A 17,588-nucleotide genomic window follows, 5' to 3' on the forward strand; every position below is an offset into this window, starting at 1 on the left:
TTTTCCCCATTCTCACTGGTGTGAGGTGGTATCTCATTGTGGTTTTGATTTGTATTTCCCTGATGGCAAGTGATGCAGAGCATTTTCTCATATGCATGTTGGCCATGTCTATGTCTTCCTCTGTGAGATTTCTGTTCATGTCTTTTGCCCATTTCATGATTGGATTGTTTGTTTCTTTGGTGTTGAGTTTAATAAGTTCTTTATAGATCTTGGAAACTAGCCCTTTGTCTGATATGTCATTTGCAAATATCTTCTCCCATTCTGTAGGTTGTCTTTGAGTTTTGTTGACCGTATCCTTTGCTGTGCAAAAGCTTCTTATCTTGATGAAGTCCCAATAGTTCATTTTTGCTTTTGTTTCTTTTGCCTTCGTGGATGTATCTTGCAAGAAGTTACTATGGCCGAGTTCAAAAAGGGTGTTGCCTGTGTTGGTCTCTAGGATTTTGATGGAATCTTGTCTCAACGTATGCAGTGTTTGTGGTGCACAGCCGCGTTGTAGCGTGTGTGAGCACTGCATTCCTTTTTATGGCAAAGGCACTCTGTCATGTGGATACATCACAGCTTGCTGGACCTTTGGGTTGTTTCCACCTATTGGCTTACGGTGACTAGTGCTGCTTTGAATATTTGCTTTTGTGTGGACATGTTTCCATTTCTCTTGGGTTGGCATGTGTGAATGCTGGGTCATAGAGTAACTGTTTACTGTTTAGTGAGGCCACTTCTTTTCTCTACAGTGCAGAATGGCACCATTTCATATTCACAGTCCTGCCAGCCAGGCAAACTAGTTTGGATTCTCCACATCTTTGCCAACACTCATTATTAGCCTTGTTTGGATGATGGCCATCCTTGTGGGTGTGAAATACTGTCTCGTCATGGTTTTGATTTGCATTTCCCTAATGACTTGTGATGTTGAACATCTTTCTGTTTGCTCATCGGCCGTTTGCATGTCTTCTTTGGAGAGATGTTTGTTCAGACTCGTTGCCTGTGTTTTAATTAGGTCACCCATTTTTTTCATTGTTGTTGAGTTTGTGTTCTGTCTGTGTTCTAGATGGTAGGTCCTTATTAGATGTATCATTTGCAGGTATTTTTCCCTGCAGGTTGCCTTTTCACTCTCTTGATTTACCTTCGAAGTACAAAAGTTTTTAATTTTGATGAAATCCAATTTTCTTTTTTTCTTAGGTTGCTGTGCTTTAGGTCAGATGGTCACATCTAAGAAACTGTTGCCGAATCCAGTGTCCAAAGACTTACCTATGTTTTCTTTGAAGAGATTTATGGTTTAGCTCATACATTTGGGGCCTTGATCTATTTTGAGTTAGTTTTGTAAGTTTCATATATGGCGTGAGATACATGTATATGGTGTTCTTTTGCATGTGGATATCCAGTTGTTCCACATAACAGTTATAGAAATGGAGAACGGACTGGTGGTTGCCAGGGGTTCAGGGGTGGGGATGAGGGTAGGTGGGAGGGAAGTAGGTGCCACCACCCAAGGACAACATGAAGCATTCTGTGGTGATGGAAACATCCCGTATCTTGACTTTATTGATCTTCTGGTTGTGATATGCTACAGTTTTGCAAGATGTTACTAATTGGGGCAAACTGGATGAGGGATAACATGGGGTCTCTCTGTATTATTTCTTGAAAAGCCACCCTGGCTGAAGCAAGTTGAATGAAGTCCTGCCCAGAGACAGCAGGAATGACGCTGGGATGGGAGTGCCTAAGCCTGCCGAGGTAGTAGAAGAGTATGTGACCCCTTTGTTCAGAAATCCCCCAAACACACTCCCAGGGGGTGACATGCACTTGTCATTAATGCAGCAGCGACACTGGGCTGGCCCAGCCTGGGTACTCCTGCCTGTGCGTGTTGTCCTGAAGCTGGACATGAGGAACCACGAGAGGGCACTGTCCAAAAGTCTCTCGCCTGGAAATGCTGGAGAAGCCAGAGGAGGTCAGGATGTGTGGGCCCAGCCTCGTCAGGCCCTCCTTTGACCTGCAGCCTCCCTCTGTTGCTGATTGCTTTGTCTAGGCCAGGCCTGGAAATCTGCAACCTTCCAGGCAGAATGTGTTCCAAGGAGTTTAAGGAGTTTTGAGAAACACATTCCTGTGGTCCTTGGCACTTCAGATTCAAGTCAGGGAGTCCAGAGAAACTGCTTCCTCTGCCTCCCCATCTCTTCTAGCTGCCGCCTTCTCTCTTCTAGTCCCCTTCCCCTGCCTCCCCAGCTGCCCCCCATCTCCTGCCCCTCCCACTTTCCTCTCTTCCACCCCCCTCCTACTCTATTTCCCTACCTTTTCACTCTCTCTCTCTCCTCCTATCCTCTTCCATTTCTCATACCACTTATGAGTAGTTACTGTGTAGCTCAGCTCTAGCCAGTAGAAGTTTCTGCAGTGATAGCATGTTGTAGATCTGCACTGATCAGTACAGCAGCCACAAGCCACATGTGGCTATTGAACACTTAAGATATGGCCACTACAACTGATGACCTGAATTATAGTTTAAATTAATTTACTTAAATTTAACTTTAAATAGCCATGTGTGCCTAGCAGCTAGCATGTTGGACAGCAAAGATGTGGTCTTGTGACTGCTGCCTTTGACCAGTCCTGAGCTATAGTGGCCATCTAGAATGTTTACCTGAGCCTGGTTACAGTGTTTATTTTATATATATATATATTTTTAATTTATTTATTCATGATAGTCACACGGAGAGAGAGAGAGAGGCAGAGAGAGACACAGGCAGAGGGAGAAGCAGGCTCCAAGCACCGGGAGCCCGATGTGGGATTCGATCTCGGGTCTCCAGGATCGCGCCCTGGGCCAAAGGCAGGTGCCAAACCGCTGCGCCACCCAGGGATCCCCAAGTGTTTATTTTAGATATGCTGGTCTGCTTCTCACTTTCCTAAGTCTTGTTACTGCTGTGAGGGTAAAGGCAACAAGCTCCCTGGGACCCCATTTCCACCCCAAGTACTTGGTAGCTCCCAGGTGTGCTGAAGACTCTTGATGGCCTGGCAGGTGGAGCAAGCATTCACTTCTGGTGCAAGTGTAGAGGCCCAAACCCTGAGAGAGAGGTGATCTGCCACCCTGCCTGTGCCACACAGAACCAAGCTAGCTCCCAGGGACCTCTGTGGCCTGGAGGCTCTTCCAAACGGGGGAATGGTATCTCTTATCTCTGTTTTTTTTGGGGGAAGAAGCCTGTCTGCTGCCCACCCGGGGACCAAGGACACCAAGCCATCAGAGAAAACATCCTTTGAAAAAATGTGCTGGAGAATGTGGCCAAGCCACTGCCATGCATCAAAGCAGCCACACCCAACTGACAAGGAAACTGAAGAGCTCCTCAGCCTTTATCAGGAAGGAATTCTCTCCACCCGTCCTGGGGCTCTGGCCCTTGTCCTCATCCTTATCCTAGACTTCTGTCCTAGCCTGGTGATTGGGGAGGTGGGACAATAAGCCTTCCAGTACTGTGGGACATGCATGCAGAGTGGGGGGTGGGGGTGGGGAGCCTAGGGGACAATGGGACATGCCTAGGGCAAGGTCTCAGGAGGCAGGAACACTGAAATGGGGGAACAGAAGCACTCAGCAAGCAGGGCAGAATGAGCAGAGGGAAAAACAACTCCTGGGAATGTGTCTGGCTCTTTAGAATGCAAATGAAGGGCCTGAACTAAAGATGAGCATTGGATTTCTAAGACATTAAAGGATCCTATAACAGAATCTCTTTCAACCTGAGGTAAATCCCCTGAATTCCCTTTCCAGAGGTCTTTTACAGTCCACTGAGAGCTGTTCCTTTGCTGTAAACCCATTTCTCCTGGCTTCTGGAACAATGGTCAGCTTCCTGTGTGTGATGAGTTCTTCCTAGCCATGGACAGAGCAGAACCTACAGGTTGTTTCAGGGGGTGGGATGACTGGCTTTCCCATCTGGTGAGTACATGGCTGGTCCCTCATGAGAATGGTGGCCTGGCTAATGGCTCACTCCCAGGGGACCATGTAGAGCAGTCATGTGCTCCGGGAGGTGCAGTTAGCCAGGAGATCCCAGGGGGTGGTGGTGACATAGTGCTCCTCAGCCAAGAACTGCAGCGTTCTGAAGAGAGCTGTCTTGGTTCTCTCAATGGCTGCAGAATCCAAGGAACAAATGCCACTGCTCGACAGTGGGCCACGCTGGGGGAGCGGGCCAAGGGGTGGGATGGGGAGTGCAGCATCCAGGCTTTGGAAAACACTGATTGGAGACCTCGCATCCAGAGTGTGAAGGGTTCCTTTAAGGGGTGAGTGTTTCTGGTTGAGGGTTGTCCCCCCCCCCCCCCCATTCAACACTGTATCTACTTTATTATTCATTACTCATTCAGTGGTCATCTCCATCTTCAGGTGTCAGAGAGAAGGACTCGGACATTTTTGGGGGCCAGTATTCTGACTGCAGTTCCCTTGAATAGCATATTAACTTATGTGGATCTTCTGGAAGGTTCCTACACTTCAAGCCAGGCCTTCATCTGTGGCTGTACCTCCGATGAGGGAGGCTGGGCATGCAGATTTCCTTTTCAGCAGTGATGCCCCCTGCTTTACTCTGGGCTCAGAGGAGACCACTTGCCATGTCATCATGCCTGTTTTATAGAAGGGGCAGCTGAGCCTCAGAGAGGCTGAGTTCTCCTTGGTCACCCAGCTGGTAAGAGGCAGAGCCATAATTCAGTAACTGAGCTGCACTGTTTCTCCTTTGTGTCAGATGTGCAGCAACCCGGCTGGGTTAGATCCATGTCACGTGAGGAGTGTCAAGCTCAGAGAGGTGTAGTGACTTGTTTGGGGTTCTACAGCTGTAATTGCAGAGCTGAGATTCAAAGCCATTCCATCTGACCCCGGTTCCCCTAACATGGCCCTGTGGGTCCTAGTTCCAGGAAGCCCATATGGGTGAATTTTGCAACTAATAGCCTGTTTCCCACACCCCAGATATCTAATAACACTGTGCTGGGCTCTTGCCAGGCAGCTGTGAGGGATTTCCACTCGTACAGCCCTTGCCTGGGGTTGTGTCTCCATCATAGATGGAAGATGTGCTACACGGTTCCTGATAATACTGGCTGGGATTAACCTTCTCTGCCAGCTGGACCAAGTTTACCAAGTCAGTACCTTGTACGGTGCTTAACACAGAGCTTGGCTCACATGGCGTACTCGGTAGGTGTTGTGTTAAATAAATGAGTATATTCATGAATTACAGAGCTCCAGCTATGTGTCAGGACACATCACACTCTTATTTGGAAATGACCTGTTGATGGGGCCAGATGCCTCAGACCCGAGTGCTTGTGTGGCCTTGGGAGGTCAGCTTGCATCTGGGGGACTTGGGAAGGGTCTTGTGGGGGTCTGGTGTCCTGCCTGCCCACATTATCCCACCTAGCACCTGCTCCAGCCTCCTCTCTGGCTTCCTGGGACTTATGGGCCCATCTGGGATTACCTAGGAGAAGGTGAGAGCCCTGATGGCTTGGTATGGTTGCTGTGGCTGGGTGGAGGCCCCAGCTGTCTGCCCAGCCCACCTCCAGTCCTGGGTGAGCTTCCTGCCTGGCTCTACTCTCAGAGAGCTCTGGGTACCCGTGTGCTGAGAACCTGGGAGTTGGCAGGGGCTATGGGGACACCTAGTCTGACCACCTCATTCATAGATGGGATACTGAGACCCAGAAAGGGCAGTGCCACATCCAAAGCCACACGGCAAATTGGTGGCAGATGCAGGACTTAAATTTAGCTCTCTTGCATCCAATGCAGGTCACCTCTCTCTCAAGAAACTCCCTGCCTCCAGGTGTCTCCAATTCACTTCTTTTCTATGGAGGAGCTCCTTAGGCATGGTGTCCTCCCAATCCTTTCCATTATAGGAATGGCCATTGGGTTTAGTTTCACATGGGGTCAGTCTTGTGGCCAGGGCCCTGCAGCCACACAGAAGTCCTGTAGGCCCTTGATGAGAGAGCTCTGCAGTCAGTGAGGCATGTCAGCCATGGCCCAGGTGGGGCCATGGGTCCTCGTGGGTCCTCGTGGGTCCTCGTGGGTTTTTGTGCCATCCGGCAGCTCTCCCTGTGTTTGATGCACAGTAGATGTTTCATAAGCCCTTGTTGATTTTGAGGGATCCACTGTTTTCTCTGCTGGGTGCCCTGCTGTGGGGTCTGGGGGCCTTAGGAGTCATGGGGAACTGCCTGATTTCACTTTTGCCATTTCCAAGAGAGCAGCTCTGTCTGAGGGCACCATTTTTATGTTAAAACAACAAACCTCAGGGTTGATCCATGAGCAGTGGAAGGTGGTGGCATTCCAGAGGAGGCCAAGTCTGGCATTCCAGAGTTTGGGGAATTTTGTTGTCTCAGCACCAGCAGAGCAAGTGTATCCTTTCCAGACATCCCACATCTGAAGGGGGGAAATTCCAGAAATTGCAGCATACCCACTCCCTGTTCACAGGTAGGGAGCACGGCGGGGCTGGGAGCCTGGGCTGCCTCTGAGCTGCCTGGGTTTGCCTCTCACTTGCCAACGGTGTGGGCTTTGTGGGGGGTCGAGGTATCTGGGCTCCGAGGTGCTTTCTAGGTGGGGCAGGTAGTCTCAGGGGTGCACATCCTGTGCTCTTGCCTGTGTGTGCTTCCTTGGCTTCTGCCTCTCCTGTGCCCTCATCTGACCCCTCCTCTCCTTCCCAGCAAGCGCACTCCCTCCTTCTCCCTCCTCCCTTCTCTCTGTCCCTCCTCTCCCTCCCCCCTCCTCTCCCTCCCTCCTTCTGTCCCTCCCTTCTCTCTCTTCCTCCACCCTTCCTCTCCCTCTCTCCCTCCTCTCCCTCTCTTGTCCCTCCCTTCTTTCTCTCCCTCCTCTCCCTCTCTCTGTCCCTCCTCTCCCTCCCCCTCCTCTCCCTCCCTCCTTCTGTCTCTCCCTTCTCTCTCTTCCTCCACCCCTCCTCTACCTCTCTCCCTCCTCTCCCTCTCTCTGTCCCTCCTTCTTCTCTCCCTCCTCTCCCTCTCTCTGTCCCTCCCTCCTTCCCCTCCTCCCTCCCTCTCCTCTCTCTCCCTCCCTTCCCTCTTTCCCTTCCTCATCCTCTCTCTTTTGCTCCCTCCTCTCTTATCCTTCCCTTCTCTCCTCTCCCTCCCACTCTCAGTCCCTTCTCTCCCTATCTCTCTCTTTCACTCCCTTCTACCCTCCCTCCTTTCTTTCTCCTCTCCCTCCCTTCATCTTCCCTCCCTCCTCTCTCTTCCTCCCTTCCCTCTCTCCTTCCCTTCCTCCCTCTTTTCTTCCTTCTAGAAACCATTTTGCATATAAAAAACAGGCATAGGGGATCCCTGGGTGGCACAGTGGTTTAGTGCCTGCCTTTGGCCCAGGGTGTGATCCTGGAGTCCCAGGATTCCCCCATCAGGCTCCCTGCCTTGAGCCTGCTTCTCCTCCCTCTGCCTGTGCCTCTGCCTCTCTCTCTGTGTCTCTCATGAATGAATAAATAAAATCTTAAAAAAAAAAAAAAAAAAAACAACAGGCATAGGACTCTGAAAAAGTGTAGAAAGGTGAAGATTTTTCAAAACATAAACACAATGCCTCCTTGCTCTGTGTTCTGCATTTCTTGATCTAGAGGCCTAACAGACTGGGGGGCAGTATTTTTGCACGATTGCTTCCTAGGCACTTCTGTGTGCTCTCTGTGGAATTGTGTCTGGAAACCCCTGGTGCTGGCCGTCCCACTCTTCATATATCATGACTGGTTGACTCTGAAGCCCAGAGGCGCCAGCCTGGTCCAGGAGAGCCCCACCTAGTAGCTTTAGCATCCCTTGACAGTCAAGGACTAGATCTGCTATTTCATCAGGAGAGGGATTTGGAATATATGGGTTTAGAACTTAGGAAATTGTGTACTTTTGTCCCTGGGACCTCAGTTGATTCTTATAATTCTCACATTTAATTCTTGAAAGCTAAGATTATTGTTACATTCTTTTTTGCAGAATAGGAAATCCCAAGAGAGGGTCTGTTGTGGCAGTGGCTGCACAGGGCCATACATGGCTGCCTGGGGTGAGATGGGTCCCCATGGAATCACCTGGGGTTACATGGGACCACATGGGAACAGGATCTGTTCTAGGACCCTGTTTCTTCTCTTTTCTTTCTTTTTTTAAACATTTCTTTATTTTTTAACTTTCTGTTTTTTGGACCTTTTTTTTGAAATTTAAATTCAAGTTAGTTAACATATAATGAATTATTAGTTTCAGAGGTAGAGTTCAGTAATTTGTCAGTTGCATGTAACATCCAGTGCTCATTCCATCACATGCCCTCCTTAATGCCCATCACCCTGTTACCCATCCCTCACCCCGCCAAGTGATCCTCAGTTTGTTCCCTAGAGTTAAGAGTCTCTTATGGTTTGTCTCCCTCTATGATTTTGTCTTATTTTACTGTCCCTTCCTCTGTGATCCTCTGTTTTAAGTTCCATATATGAGTGAAATCATATGGTATTTGTCTTTGTCTAACTGACTTATTTTGCTTATTAATGCTGACACTTTTTTGCCTATATCTTGCTTCCCTCTTGCTAGTTTTCCAGATAGCAATTCTTGTCAAAATGGATTCCATGGAACACTCAGCATGTTTGGTGTACTTGGAGGGTTCCACTATCAGATACATTTGGGACTGTGTCTATATGCATGTGTCTGAATGGACCTGTGCACACAGGCTTGTGAGTCATGTGGTACCCAGCGAGGGATGCGTTTCTCACTCTTTGCTGCATGCAGCACACTCTGTATAGACACGGGTGTCCCAGCTGTTTCTAGGAGCACCATGTTGGTGTGAACCAATAGCTATGTTTGAGTTTTTCTCTCTGCCACACCTACACTGGGCTTTATTCCTCTTATGAATCCTTGCCAGCCTGACAGGTAAAATGACACTGTTGCTGTGTCATTTTAATTTGCAGTATTTAATTAAGGTATGCACAGTTTGCCACATATTTGTTAGCAGGTGTACTGCCACTGCTAAGATGGTCTGTCCATGACCTTCACCTGTCCCTTCCTCATGTTTCCATCTGAGGACAGCTGAGAATGCCAGCCAACATCCTGAAAAACAAAACAAGAGGGCGATACTATCTTTAACTGGAATGTCCTTGGACTCCATTGTGCTGTAAGAGTGTGTTTCCATTAGGGGGCATGAAATGGTGGAGACTGAGGTCAGGGTCCCAGGCAGATAAACTCTGTTGGATGGTGAGGATGCTAGGAAGGTGAAGCAGAGTAGAAGGATTGGTGGTGATGGCAGAGGGTGGGGCCTCTCAGATAAGGTGACCCTGCAGAGGATAGAATGGAGGGCCTGGGGGAGAGAGGGCTGGGCAGAGGGTGGCAGGTGGACATGTGGTGAATGTGCAGAATAGCAGGAGGCCAGTGTGACTGGAGTGGAGAAAGAAGTGGTCAGTGCCCAGGAGCGGAGGTCTGGAGGTCGGCTCAGACCTGGCACCACAGGAAAGTCTTCAGCTTTTTTCTTATTAGGGTAGCCCTAGGAAGCCCCTGGATAGAGTGGCTGATCAGTCTTGGATTATAACGCACTCCCTCTAGTGGTTGTGCTGAGAATTGGCTATAGGGGATGTTGGGGAGGTTCCCTGCCACTCAGGAATGAGCCTGGAAGGAGGTTGAAGTCTGGGTGTATCTTGAGGATGACAACAACAGGATTTGTTGATGGGTGGCTGGGGGTGGGAGAGCAGGGGAGGAGTAGGCACCTCGAAACCCGAGATTTGTCAGGTACTGAGCCGAGAAAGCAGAGGAAGGAGCAGGTGCTATAGAAGGCATGTAGATATGTGGGTGTGGCTATTGGAACTGCATCTGTGTGGAACGGAAGTGTACATACATCTTAGTAACCAGCTGGCTGTTTTAGAGCCCTGGGAGTACACATGAGTGGAGAAGACAGGACTGAGGTGGGGGATCAGCTCTTGTGGATCCTGCTGCCTTCACACACATGCTCTAGGCCATCTAGGCCCCACTCCACATCTCCAGAACCAGGAGTTCTGATCCCAGAATTATAGAATGCACCCCATGTAGAAAGACTCATTGTCCTGGAGCTGGGAGACGTCACTGAAATGATACTTCAGTGTTCTCCGTGACTGAACATATGGTAGCAATAGAAATAGGTCTGGTGTCACATAGACCTGGCTGACTCAGCTTTACAGTCTGCTAGTTGTGTGTCCTTGGGTTGATTATTTCTCCTCCTTGAGCCTTGATCTCCACATCTGAGAAATGGGGATGGTATTACTTTGCAAGGGCCTGGCAGGTGGAAGGCATTCAGTAACTAGTGACCCCTCCTCCCTTCTCCACTTCCTCCCCTTTCCTCTCTTTCCTCCGTTCACTCTCTGTTCTTCCTTTTCTACTTCCTTTTTTTTTTTTAATTTTTATTTATTTATGATAGTCACAGAGAGAGAGAGAGAGAGGCAGAGACACAGGCAGAGGGAGAAGCAGGCTCCATGCACCGGGAGCCTGACGTGGGATTCGATCCAGGGTCTCCGGGATCGCGCCCTGGGCCAAAGGCAGGCGCCAAACCGCTGCGCCACCCAGGGATCCCTCTTTTCTACTTCCTTTGTCTTTCTCTGTCCTTCCTCCTGCCATCCTCTTACCACCTTCTTCTCCCCCACTCCACATCTCCAAGGTTATCTTTCTCCCATGAGTGGATGTACTAGATATGCTTTCCGCAGCCTGGGATCCCACACTCTGGGTTCTCCTCTTGCAGAATGGGAAGACCCTCCCTATGTTGAGTTGCCGGGGCACTTGTATTCTTTATGGTGGTGTTGCCTTCTCTGCCTGCCCCTGGTGTTCAGGGCATGCTGCCTTTCATTTGCATTGCTTGTTGGGATCTGGGAAGGGTTGCTGCAGGGGTTTTGAGGCTGTCTGGTGTCAGTGGAGGAATGGTGTGCAGTTGGTCTCCTCTGTCCTGAGCTCCCTTCTCAGGGTGCATCCTCCACTGGGTGGAGCAAGCAGCTCTTGTTGGTGTGGTCCATGGGAGCTCCAAGGAGTCAGACACCAGCTGTCAACTTTCTCCCAAGGCACCTAGAACCAGGGACATTTATTGACAAGGGAGTACTCCTGGGAGATATGGGAGCAGGTCCTCCTTGGTGCCAGTCCTTGCTGTTGCCTATCCTCCTCCATTCTTAGATGTCTAGCAGCAATACAGTGTGAGCCACGTATGTAAGTTTTCCAGTAGCCACATTTTAAAAAGTGAAAAGGAACACATGAAATTAATTAACCCATTGTATTTAACTCAATTTATGTAACGTATCTTGTCAACATGTGGCACTGGCCATGTTTCAAGGGCTCACTGATCACAAGTAGCTTGTGGGCAGTGTGACTCTGGATGCCACCCATTGTTGAGTTGGTTGGGAATGTTCTATGGCTCAACAGTCTAAAAGTTCTTTTTTTTTTTTTTTAAAGATTTATTTATTTATTTATTTATTTATTTATTTATTTATTTACTTACTTGTTTATGATAGACAGAGAGAGAGAGAGAGAGGGGCAGAGACACAGGCAGAGGGAGGAGCAGGCTCCATGCCGGTAGCCCGACGCGGGACTCGATCCCAGGACTCCAGGATCGCGCCCTGGGCCAAAGGCAGGCGCTAAACCACTGAGCCACCCAGGGATCCCCCAACAGTCTAAAAGTTCTAAATTCAAACCTAGCCTTCATCTATCACTAATAGTTTGGCCCTGTGGAGGTTTCCTAAATGTCTGTAAACTTAGTTTCCTCAGTGAAGAGATGGGTCTACAAATATCTACATCGTATGATTTGGGGAAGGATTAGACAATGTGACAAATTGTCTTTAGCATAATAGTTATACTCATCCTTCTGGTTTCTGCTCTGCTTCCTGGTTGTTTCAAACTTGGACTCTGAGCTGGATAATTTGGTTTGAAACCTGGTTCCACAGCTTCCCGTATGTCCAGTCCATGCCTCAGTTTCTTCCTCTGTAAAATGGAGATAATTGTAGTTCGTACCTCATATGGTTGCTTTGGAGATTAAATGAGTTAATAATTATAAAGTACCTGTCCATCAGGTGTTGCTAAGGAAACATTTGTTCAATAAAAACAAATAACTGTCATGATAAAATCACTCACAAACTAGCAGTACAAAGAAACTATCTTAACATAGTAAAATCATGTGTGAAAAACCCACAATGAACATCATACCCACTGGTGAAAGACTAAAAGCTTTTCCTTTGTCAAGGATGCTTCCTTTCACTACTTCTATTCAGTGTATTTCTGGGAGTCCAGTAAATTTACTTCTGTTCACAGATGATATCTCTTATATGTACGACATCGTAAAGATTTCACAAAAATTGTTAGAACTGGAAAATTATTTCAGCAAAGTAGCAGGATGCACAGTCAGCACACAAAAATCAGTTGTATTTCTGTACACTAACAAGAAAGAAGTAAAACAGTCCATTTACAATACCATCAGAAAAAAAAAAAAATCCTGGGGGATCCCTGGGTGGCTCAGCAGTTTAGCGCCTGCCTTTGGCCCAGGGCGCGATCCTGGAGTCCTGGGATCGAGTCCTGCATTGGGCTCCTGGCATGGAGCCTGCTTCTCCCTCTGCCTGTGTCTCTGCCTCTCTCTCTCTCTATATCTATCATGAATAAATAAATAAAATCTTTAAAAAATAAAATACTCAGGAATAAACATAACCAAGGAGGTGAAAAGTATGAACACTGAAAACTACAAGTCATTGCTGAAAGAAATTAAAGAAGATATAATAGAAAGACATCCCATGTTCATGGACTAAAAGACAATATTCATAAGATGTCAGTACTACCCAAAGTGATGTATAGATTAAATACAATCTCTATCAAAATCCCAATAAAGTCTTTGCAGAAATGGAAAAACCCATCCTAAAATTCATATGGAATCCCAAAGGACCCCGAATAGTTTCAGTTGAGGAAGAGGAAAATGTTCTGGAGATGGATGGTGGTGACATTAGCACATTATGCATGTATTTTAAATACCTCTGAATTGTATAGTTAAAAATGGTTAAGGTGGTAAGTTTTATGTGTGTGTATTTTACCACACAAAAAAATGAAAACAACTGAATTATTGGTATTTATCATTAGCATAGGTCATTTGCTCTGCATGCACAGCTGTCCTGAGCTCTGAATGTTTTGGTCCTAGGTAACCTCATTGGTGGGATCTAAGAGCATTCTGGTGGAGTTGGCTAATCTCTGGGGCAGGGGCATCCTGGTGGCTTGTGCTACATATTTTATGAGGTGCCTACTATGTGCTAGGGGATATGCCAGCCCCTCATGTGGTTCTAACACCCAGCGTGAGGCCTCTTAATTGGCTTCAAACGTAGTTGCGGTCTTCCTGAGTTACTTAACGACCCTGGGTAATGAGGTGTCTCAGTCTCAATATTTGTTCAATGCTTTATTCATGGGCACAAAACAGTGGTTACGTTCATTTTAGGGGAACTTTAATGATGTATGTGTCTGGTGAAGTCCCCAGCTCCTGACCCTTAGGTGCTAGATATGTTTGGGGCCATGTGAAATGTTTTGCGTCACTTGCAAGAAAAAAAAAGAGGTGCTGTTTTTCCTCAGGAAAAGAAGAGGTATTTTGCAGCCAAACCTTGTTCTCCTGTGGAACATTTGTCAGAGACTGTAGAAAGCAAACACATGGAAATTTCCAATGCTTTCCTAAAGGAAGGAGTTGGACTCTTCACAACAAGAACAATGGTCCTATCCCCCCATTTGCTAATCTGTTCATCAGTCCACCCACCCATCCATCCATCATCCTTCCATCCATCTATCCATTTATAGATAAATCTATAGTCTGTCCGTCCATTCATCCATCCATTCACACACTCATCTACTCATCTGCCCATCTGTCCATCTACCTACCCACCAACTCATCTGTTCATCCCTCCCTCTGTCCATTTATCCATCCATCTGTTCATCCATCCATCCACATGCCATCTGCCCATCTACCCATTCATCCCTCCATCCCTCCATCCCTCCACCCACCCACTCACCCATTTATTTATCCATTTTTCCTTCCTCCCTCCCTCCTTTCTTTCCTTCTTTCTTTTCTTTCTTTCTTTCTTTCTTTCTTTCTTTCTTTCTTTCTTTCTTTCTTTCTTTCTTCCTTCCTTCCTTCCTTCCTTCCTTCCTTCCTTCCTTCCTTCCTTCCTTCCTTCCTTCCTTCCTTCCTTCCATACATCCACTCAGCTATCATAGGCCTAGGACTGCTGTATTTCACCAGCCCCGGGGTCAATGTTGTGTCTAGTCAGTAGCTTCACTTTTCTGAGTTTCCATTTCTTCAACTATCAAATGAGACCATGTTAGTGACATGCTTAGCTCTATGCCTGGCTATAGTTAGCAAGGACAGACATCATCATCAATAATAATAGTATACTCTGAAATAGGCATGATTATCACCCCATTTTACAGAGGAGGAAACTGAGGTGGAGTGCTGTGACTCTTTCAGAATGCAGATGTGAATTGTGCAGGAGTTGGGCTGGACCCCTGGAACTGCCTTTTGCTCCTGTGTGACTATGACTTCTTTTAGATCCCTGGGGGACCCTTAGGGCCCAGGTTCCATGGGCTGGCCTGGGAGGAAACCAGATGTGGTAATTGCCTACTTCTGGAAACAGTGAAAAGATTAAAAACAAAAAGATTATCACTTCATTTATTTTCCTATTAAAATAGCTACTTTGCTTCCCACTCCCCTCAAACCATTCCAAACAAGGTGTGCTTGGGATTTCTGAGCTTCTCTCTTGTTTCTGTCCTGCCAGGTGAGAGAGAAGCTGATTATGACCTGATCCAGCACAGATAGCCTTTGTTTGTGCAATCCCAAATTCTTCTTCTTAAATAAAATTGAGACTTCCTGAACTGAACTTAGGGCAATTTTGATTCTTGGTTGAGTTTCTGACATGCACGTGAAGCCTGAGCCTGCTAATGTGTGGAAATGATTACCCTGGCCAGAGGGAGGTGTTAATGCGTTTGTCACCCCCCTACCAGTTGTCTTGCAGCTGGGAAGAGAAATTACCCACCAGGTCTCAGCCTTCCAGGGACTGCTGGCCCTTCTCTCTGCCCTAATTGATGGCAACCACATGACAGTGTACTGTGGGGAGATGTGGCTGCCCCTACCTGTGCTCCCAAGTGGTGTTTTTGGAAACAGACCTCCATAGGTTGTGGCAGCCAGCCTCCATGATGCCCTGTGGTCCCACCTCCTAGAATTCACACCCCTGTGTAGTCCCTTCACAGTACCAGCTTGGTCTGTGTGACTAATGGAATTTGCTATATCACTTCCAAGGGTAGGTCATAAAAGACACTGTGGTTTCCATCTTGGCACCTTTCCTCCCTGCTCTCCCTCCCTGCTCCTTTTCCTTCTTTTAGGTGAGCTGCCCCTGGATTCCTGACTCTCAGAGACTGTGTGAGATAACAGACACTCACTGCTTTATTTTATTTTATTTTATTTATTTTTAAAATTTATTATTTATTTGAGAGAGAGAGAGAGATAGTGACAGAGATATTGAGAGAAAGCACAAGTAGGGAGGAGAGGGAGAAGCAGGATCGCCACTGAGCAGGGAGCCCGATGTGGGACCTGATCCCAGGACCCTGGGATCATGATCCGAGCTGAAGGCAGATACTTCGCTGGCTGACCCATTCACATGCCCCACAGTTGGTGCTTTAAACTGCTGACTTTTGGGGAATTTCTTATGCAGCACTAGGTAACTAACTAGGTGACAGTATTCAGATTTCACCAGTTTTTCCACTGATGTTTCTGCAGGACAGTATCTTTTATGCGGTGAGAGCCAGAGATGTTCTCTCACTTAATGCCCACCCCATGTGGGAGAATGATCAGATGCATGCTCAGAACTCTAAGAAGATGCTTCCAAGAAATGAACTGGAGGGCCACCTTTGCTGAGGTTACTGACGACTGTGACAACATGTTTTGCTTTTCTACCATGGAAAAGGGGAAGGGAAACAGCTGGGTATTCTTTGAGCACATCAATAAGAATAGTTACTATTCACTATGTGCTACCTCTGCTTGCTCCATTGACTTTAAAACATGCACAATCTTCCTCCCTTTAACAGGCGAGGCACCCAGGGGCCCAGGAGCTGCAGTGACTTGCCCAGAGTCACACAGCCAGGCAGTGAGGGAGTGTGGGCTCAGCCCAGGGATGTCTCTGCAAAGGAGTGAACGGATATGGAAGGGACAGGATTTCAGAACTTGAAGGCACTGAGGTTCCACAGACTGTGATCATATTCTCAAAAACAAGTATGATCTAGACGTAAGACTGGCAAAATGTATTTTTTCCCCAGGTGTGTGAACTTAGAAGAAAAAAACTTAAAAAGACATTCAAATTGAATCGTGTTTAATCCTACATTTAATAAATTGCCTGCTTTGGGAAGAAGAGGATTCCATGAAGGGAGACCAAAAATTACCCAGAAAGATGGGGACCTCTCAGTGTTAATCAAGACCACATCTGAATACTGGACTTAGGGATGACCCTGTCAGACTGGGCACCTATGGCTGTCATGGTTGCATATTCCAGGGGAGCTGTGGGGACTGGAGCTTCAGCCACCCCTTCCTCCAGGTGATGTAGGTGGCTGGGCTTCAGTGCCTGCCCATTCTGTCAGTCAGGCTAATTTTCTAAGTGAAGTTTTTATTTTGTGATGACTTTAGATTTAGTGGAGAATTCCCTGGTACCATGTACCCAGTTTCCCTAATGTAGCTTACCTATTCCCAGCAAGAGCCCAAACTAAGAAACTGAAAAGCATGGCCATTAGCTAGACTGGGCAGTATTCAGATTTCACCAGTTTTCCACTGATGTTTTTTTGTTTTCTGTTCCGGGATTCAATTCAGGATACCATAGTACATTTCTCACCCTCTTTGAATGAACCTGAAGTTGCTCTTAAAATCCTGGGCTTGGAGCTGAAATCTCGATGGCTAATCAGGAGTCCCCTCAGCACATCCTTTGACACCAACCCCGTTACTTCTTGCAATTTAAAAGCCCATTTCCACAGGTGGCTTGGAGGTCTCAGTGGGCCAGCTCTGATCTGTTGATGCGTCTACCTGGAAGCCTGTGTCAAGAATGAGGATGAGACGTCTCAGCTCTAGGATCTACCAGCAGTGTCTGTCATAGGCATGGGAATAGAGGGGTGAGGTGTACTCAGTGTCTGCCATTGGACCCCAGAATGTTTCTCATCTGAGTATTTCATCCACATGTCCAGGAGAGGCACCCATATTTGAATGTTGGGTTATGAAATGGGGTGTTTCCCCTACACTAGCCCCGCTTAGCCATGGGTGGTGGTACCATTTGTCAAGGGCTTTGTATGTACCAGGCACTGTATTAACTGTCCCACATGACTGCTCCACTTGTTCCTTACAGCAGCTCCGTGAGATGGTATGCAATTACCATGCCCATTTTATGGGTGACAAAACGAGGACTCAGATAAGATAAGGCACTTTTTCTGGCTCCCACAGCTGTTTACTTCCCTTGAAGAGAACCCCATGTTCTCTGGACAAGGCAGAGTTCGCCAAGGCTCTCCCTCTCATCCCACACCCTCCTCCTGATCACCTGATCACCTGATCAAGTAATCCACGTAATCAAGTAATCCACGCAACCATGCAGACTGCTTTGGAGGGACACTGCACTGTGTCTCTGTTCTTGGAGCTTGACTATAGGTGGTTCACCTAGTTT

At 47.4% G+C, this 17,588-nt stretch overlaps 1 long non-coding RNA gene across 1 annotated transcript; it reads left to right on the forward strand.

Annotated features, from left to right (window-relative positions):
• Positions 1-341: 341 nt before the first annotated feature.
• On the forward strand, positions 342-6,566 carry LOC119876311. The gene is made up of 3 exons (XR_005359939.1): positions 342-1,722; positions 1,807-1,936; positions 3,169-6,566. It is a non-coding gene; the product is annotated as an uncharacterized LOC119876311 (long non-coding RNA).
• Positions 6,567-17,588: the final 11,022 nt, after the last annotated feature.

The sequence above is a fragment of the Canis lupus genome, chromosome 5 (assembly GCF_011100685.1).
Source record: "Canis lupus familiaris isolate Mischka breed German Shepherd chromosome 5, alternate assembly UU_Cfam_GSD_1.0, whole genome shotgun sequence".
Lineage (NCBI taxonomy): Eukaryota > Metazoa > Chordata > Mammalia > Carnivora > Canidae > Canis > Canis lupus.